The sequence below is a fragment of the Ylistrum balloti genome, unplaced genomic scaffold, assembly GCF_031769215.1.
Source record: "Ylistrum balloti isolate Yb309-2 unplaced genomic scaffold, AGI_CSIRO_Ybal_v1 Utg370236, whole genome shotgun sequence".
In the NCBI taxonomy this organism is placed as follows: domain Eukaryota; kingdom Metazoa; phylum Mollusca; class Bivalvia; order Pectinida; family Pectinidae; genus Ylistrum; species Ylistrum balloti.
In genome coordinates, this window is record NW_026782193.1 from 45054 (window position 1) to 52886 (window position 7833).

Here is a 7833-nt window from a genome sequence, read left to right on the forward strand (position 1 = left end):
ATAAAGTGTGTGTGTTGTAACATTCCTGGTATATATAAATCAGTGATGATAAAGTGTGTGTGTTGTAACATTCCTGGTATATATAAATCAGTGATGATAAAGTGTGTGTGTTGTAACATTCCTGGTATATATAAATCAGTGATGATAAAGTGTGTGTGTTGTAACATTCCTGGTATATATAAATCAGTGATGATAAAGTGTGTGTGTTGTAACATTCCTGGTATATATAAATCAGTGATGATAAAGTGTGTGTGTTGTAACATTCCTGGTATATATAAATCAGTGATGATAAAGTGTGTGTGTTGTAACATTCCTGGTATATATAAATCAGTGATGATAAAGTGTGTGTGTTGTAACATTCCTGGTATATATAAATCAGTGATGATAAAGTGTGTGTGTTGTAACATTCCTGGTATATATAAATCAGTGATGATAAAGTGTGTGTGTTGTAACATTCCTGGTATATATAAATCAGTGATGATAAAGTGTGTGTGTTGTAACATTCCTGGTATATATAAATCAGTGATGATAAAGTGTGTGTGTTGTAACATTCCTGGTATATATAAATCAGTGATGATAAAGTGTGTGTGTTGTAACATTCCTGGTATATATAAATCAGTGATGATAAAGTGTGTGTGTTGTAACATTCCTGGTATATATAAATCAGTGATGATAAAGTGTGTGTGTTGTAACATTCCTGGTATATATAAATCAGTGATGATAAAGTGTGTGTGTTGTAACATTCCTGGTATATATAAATCAGTGATGATAAAGTGTGTGTGTTGTAACATTCCTGGTATATATAAATCAGTGATGATAAAGTGTGTGTGTTGTAACATTCCTGGTATATATAAATCAGTGATGATAAAGTGTGTGTGTTGTAACATTCCTGGTATATATAAATCAGTGATGATAAAGTGTGTGTGTTGTAACATTCCTGGTATATATAAATCAGTGATGATAAAGTGTGTGTGTTGTAACATTCCTGGTATATATAAATCAGTGATGATAAAGTGTGTGTAACATTCCTGGTATATATAAATCAGTGATGATAAAGTGTGTGTGTTGTAACATTCCTGGTATATATAAATCAGTGATGATAAAGTGTGTGTGTTGTAACATTCCTGGTATATATAAATCAGTGATGATAAAGTGTGTGTGTTGTAACATTCCTGGTATATATAAATCAGTGATGATAAAGTGTGTGTGTTGTAACATTCCTGGTATATATAAATCAGTGATGATAAAGTGTGTGTGTTGTAACATTCCTGGTATATATAAATCAGTGATGATAAAGTGTGTGTAACATTCCTGGTATATATAAATCAGTGATGATAAAGTGTGTGTGTTGTAACATTCCTGGTATATATAAATCAGTGATGATAAAGTGTGTGTGTTGTAACATTCCTGGTATATATAAATCAGTGATGATAAAGTGTGTGTGTTGTAACATTCCTGGTATATATAAATCAGTGATGATAAAGTGTGTGTGTTGTAACATTCCTGGTATATATAAATCAGTGATGATAAAGTGTGTGTGTTGTAACATTCCTGGTATATATAAATCAGTGATGATAAAGTGTGTGTGTTGTAACATTCCTGGTATATATAAATCAGTGATGATAAAGTGTGTGTGTTGTAACATTCCTGGTATATATAAATCAGTGATGATAAAGTGTGTGTGTTGTAACATTCCTGGTATATATAAATCAGTGATGATAAAGTGTGTGTGTTGTAACATTCCTGGTATATATAAATCAGTGATGATAAAGTGTGTGTGTTGTAACATTCCTGGTATATATAAATCAGTGATGATAAAGTGTGTGTGTGTTGTAACATTCCTGGTATATATAAATCAGTGATGATAAAGTGTGTGTGTTGTAACATTCCTGGTATATATAAATCAGTGATGATAAAGTGTGTGTGTTGTAACATTCCTGGTATATATAAATCAGTGATGATAAAGTGTGTGTGTTGTAACATTCCTGGTATATATAAATCAGTGATGATAAAGTGTGTGTGTTGTAACATTCCTGGTATATATAAATCAGTGATGATAAAGTGTGTGTGTTGTAACATTCCTGGTATATATAAATCAGTGATGATAAAGTGTGTGTGTTGTAACATTCCTGGTATATATAAATCAGTGATGATAAAGTGTGTGTGTTGTAACATTCCTGGTATATATAAATCAGTGATGATAAAGTGTGTGTGTTGTAACATTCCTGGTATATATAAATCAGTGATGATAAAGTGTGTGTGTGTAACATTCCTGGTATATATAAATCAGTGATGATAAAGTGTGTGTGTTGTAACATTCCTGGTATATATAAATCAGTGATGATAAAGTGTGTGTGTTGTAACATTCCTGGTATATATAAATCAGTGATGATAAAGTGTGTGTGTTGTAACATTCCTGGTATATATAAATCAGTGATGATAAAGTGTGTGTGTTGTAACATTCCTGGTATATATAAATCAGTGATGATAAAGTGTGTGTGTTGTAACATTCCTGGTATATATAAATCAGTGATGATAAAGTGTGTGTGTTGTAACATTCCTGGTATATATAAATCAGTGATGATAAAGTGTGTGTGTTGTAACATTCCTGGTATATATAAATCAGTGATGATAAAGTGTGTGTGTTGTAACATTCCTGGTATATATAAATCAGTGATGATAAAGTGTGTGTGTTGTAACATTCCTGGTATATATAAATCAGTGATGATAAAGTGTGTGTGTTGTAACATTCCTGGTATATATAAATCAGTGATGATAAAGTGTGTGTGTTGTAACATTCCTGGTATATATAAATCAGTGATGATAAAGTGTGTGTGTTGTAACATTCCTGGTATATATAAATCAGTGATGATAAAGTGTGTGTGTTGTAACATTCCTGGTATATATAAATCAGTGATGATAAAGTGTGTGTGTTGTAACATTCCTGGTATATATAAATCAGTGATGATAAAGTGTGTGTGTTGTAACATTCCTGGTATATATAAATCAGTGATGATAAAGTGTGTGTGTTGTAACATTCCTGGTATATATAAATCAGTGATGATAAAGTGTGTGTGTTGTAACATTCCTGGTATATATAAATCAGTGATGATAAAGTGTGTGTGTTGTAACATTCCTGGTATATATAAATCAGTGATGATAAAGTGTGTGTGTTGTAACATTCCTGGTATATATAAATCAGTGATGATAAAGTGTGTTGTAACATTCCTGGTATATATAAATCAGTGATGATAAAGTGTGTGTGTTGTAACATTCCTGGTATATATAAATCAGTGATGATAAAGTGTGTGTGTTGTGTTGTAACATTCCTGGTATATATAAATCAGTGATGATAAAGTGTGTGTGTTGTAACATTCCTGGTATATATAAATCAGTGATGATAAAGTGTGTGTGTTGTAACATTCCTGGTATATATAAATCAGTGATGATAAAGTGTGTGTGTTGTAACATTCCTGGTATATATAAATCAGTGATGATAAAGTGTGTGTGTTGTAACATTCCTGGTATATATAAATCAGTGATGATAAAGTGTGTGTGTTGTAACATTCCTGGTATATATAAATCAGTGATGATAAAGTGTGTGTGTTGTAACATTCCTGGTATATATAAATCAGTGATGATAAAGTGTGTGTGTTGTAACATTCCTGGTATATATAAATCAGTGATGATAAAGTGTGTGTGTTGTAACATTCCTGGTATATATAAATCAGTGATGATAAAGTGTGTGTGTTGTAACATTCCTGGTATATATAAATCAGTGATGATAAAGTGTGTGTGTTGTAACATTCCTGGTATATATAAATCAGTGATGATAAAGTGTGTGTGTAACATTCCTGGTATATATAAATCAGTGATGATAAAGTGTGTGTGTTGTAACATTCCTGGTATATATAAATCAGTGATGATAAAGTGTGTGTGTTGTAACATTCCTGGTATATATAAATCAGTGATGATAAAGTGTGTGTGTTGTAACATTCCTGGTATATATAAATCAGTGATGATAAAGTGTGTGTGTTGTAACATTCCTGGTATATATAAATCAGTGATGATAAAGTGTGTGTGTTGTAACATTCCTGGTATATATAAATCAGTGATGATAAAGTGTGTGTGTTGTAACATTCCTGGTATATATAAATCAGTGATGATAAAGTGTGTGTGTTGTAACATTCCTGGTATATATAAATCAGTGATGATAAAGTGTGTGTAACATTCCTGGTATATATAAATCAGTGATGATAAAGTGTGTGTGTTGTAACATTCCTGGTATATATAAATCAGTGATGATAAAGTGTGTGTGTTGTAACATTCCTGGTATATATAAATCAGTGATGATAAAGTGTGTGTGTTGTAACATTCCTGGTATATATAAATCAGTGATGATAAAGTGTGTGTGTTGTAACATTCCTGGTATATATAAATCAGTGATGATAAAGTGTGTGTGTTGTAACATTCCTGGTATATATAAATCAGTGATGATAAAGTGTGTGTGTTGTAACATTCCTGGTATATATAAATCAGTGATGATAAAGTGTGTGTGTTGTAACATTCCTGGTATATATAAATCAGTGATGATCAAGTGTGTGTGTTGTAACATTCCTGGTATATATAAATCAGTGATGATAAAGTGTGTGTGTTGTAACATTCCTGGTATATATAAATCAGTGATGATAAAGTGTGTGTGTTGTAACATTCCTGGTATATATAAATCAGTGATGATAAAGTGTGTGTGTTGTAACATTCCTGGTATATATAAATCAGTGATGATAAAGTGTGTGTGTTGTAACATTCCTGGTATATATAAATCAGTGATGATAAAGTGTGTGTGTTGTAACATTCCTGGTATATATAAATCAGTGATGATAAAGTGTGTGTGTTGTAACATTCCTGGTATATATAAATCAGTGATGATAAAGTGTGTGTGTTGTAACATTCCTGGTATATATAAATCAGTGATGATAAAGTGTGTGTGTTGTAACATTCCTGGTATATATAAATCAGTGATGATAAAGTGTGTGTGTTGTAACATTCCTGGTATATATAAATCAGTGATGATAAAGTGTGTGTGTTGTAACATTCATGGAATATATAAATCAGTGATGAAAAATGTGTGTGTGTAACATTCCTGGTATATATAAATCAGTGATGATAAAGTGTGTGTGTTGTAACATTCCTGGTATATATAAATCAGTGATGATAAAGTGTGTGTGTTGTAACATTCCTGGTATATATAAATCAGTGATGATAAAGTGTGTGTGTTGTAACATTCCTGGTATATATAAATCAGTGATGATAAAGTGTGTGTGTTGTAACATTCCTGGTATATATAAATCAGTGATGATAAAGTGTGTGTGTTGTAACATTCCTGGTATATATAAATCAGTGATGATAAAGTGTGTGTGTTGTAACATTCCTGGTATATATAAATCAGTGATGATAAAGTGTGTGTGTTGTAACATTCCTGGTATATATAAATCAGTGATGATAAAGTGTGTGTGTTGTAACATTCCTGGTATATATAAATCAGTGATGATAAAGTGTGTGTGTTGTAACATTCCTGGTATATATAAATCAGTGATGATAAAGTGTGTGTGTTGTAACATTCCTGGTATATATAAATCAGTGATGATAAAGTGTGTGTGTTGTAACATTCCTGGTATATATAAATCAGTGATGATAAAGTGTGTGTGTTGTAACATTCCTGGTATATATAAATCAGTGATGATAAAGTGTGTGTGTTGTAACATTCCTGGTATATATAAATCAGTGATGATAAAGTGTGTGTAACATTCCTGGTATATATAAATCAGTGATGATAAAGTGTGTGTGTTGTAACATTCCTGGTATATATAAATCAGTGATGATAAAGTGTGTGTGTTGTAACATTCCTGGTATATATAAATCAGTGATGATAAAGTGTGTGTGTTGTAACATTCCTGGTATATATAAATCAGTGATGATAAAGTGTGTGTGTTGTAACATTCCTGGTATATATAAATCAGTGATGATAAAGTGTGTGTGTTGTAACATTCCTGGTATATATAAATCAGTGATGATAAAGTGTGTGTGTTGTAACATTCCTGGTATATATAAATCAGTGATGATAAAGTGTGTGTGTTGTAACATTCCTGGTATATATAAATCAGTGATGATAAAGTGTGTGTGTTGTAACATTCCTGGTATATATAAATCAGTGATGATAAAGTGTGTGTGTTGTAACATTCCTGGTATATATAAATCAGTGATGATAAAGTGTGTGTGTTGTAACATTCCTGGTATATATAAATCAGTGATGATAAAGTGTGTGTGTTGTAACATTCCTGGTATATATAAATCAGTGATGATAAAGTGTGTGTGTTGTAACATTCCTGGTATATATAAATCAGTGATGATAAAGTGTGTGTGTTGTAACATTCCTGGTATATATAAATCAGTGATGATAAAGTGTGTGTGTTGTAACATTCCTGGTATATATAAATCAGTGATGATAAAGTGTGTGTGTTGTAACATTCCTGGTATATATAAATCAGTGATGATAAAGTGTGTGTGTAACATTCCTGGTTGTAACATTCCTGGTATATATAAATCAGTGATGATAAAGTGTGTGTGTTGTAACATTCCTGGTATATATAAATCAGTGATGATAAAGTGTGTGTGTTGTAACATTCCTGGTATATATAAATCAGTGATGATAAAGTGTGTGTGTTGTAACATTCCTGGTATATATAAATCAGTGATGATAAAGTGTGTGTGTTGTAACATTCCTGGTATATATAAATCAGTGATGATAAAGTGTGTGTGTTGTAACATTCCTGGTATATATAAATCAGTGATGATAAAGTGTGTGTGTTGTAACATTCCTGGTATATATAAATCAGTGATGATAAAGTGTGTGTGTTGTAACATTCCTGGTATATATAAATCAGTGATGATAAAGTGTGTGTGTTGTAACATTCCTGGTATATATAAATCAGTGATGATAAAGTGTGTGTGTTGTAACATTCCTGGTATATATAAATCAGTGATGATAAAGTGTGTGTGTTGTAACATTCCTGGTATATATAAATCAGTGATGATAAAGTGTGTGTGTTGTAACATTCCTGGTATATATAAATCAGTGATGATAAAGTGTGTGTGTTGTAACATTCCTGGTATATATAAATCAGTGATGATAAAGTGTGTGTGTTGTAACATTCCTGGTATATATAAATCAGTGATGATAAAGTGTGTGTGTTGTAACATTCCTGGTATATATAAATCAGTGATGATAAAGTGTGTGTGTTGTAACATTCCTGGTATATATAAATCAGTGATGATAAAGTGTGTGTGTTGTAACATTCCTGGTATATATAAATCAGTGATGATAAAGTGTGTGTGTTGTAACATTCCTGGTATATATAAATCAGTGATGATAAAGTGTGTGTGTTGTAACATTCCTGGTATATATAAATCAGTGATGATAAAGTGTGTGTGTTGTAACATTCCTGGTATATATAAATCAGTGATGATAAAGTGTGTGTGTTGTAACATTCCTGGTATATATAAATCAGTGATGATAAAGTGTGTGTGTTGTAACATTCCTGGTATATATAAATCAGTGATGATAAAGTGTGTGTGTTGTAACATTCCTGGTATATATAAATCAGTGATGATAAAGTGTGTGTAACATTCCTGGTATATATAAATCAGTGATGATAAAGTGTGTGTGTTGTAACATTCCTGGTATATATAAATCAGTGATGATAAAGTGTGTGTAACATTCCTGGTATATATAAATCAGTGATGATAAAGTGTGTGTGTTGTAACATTCCTGGT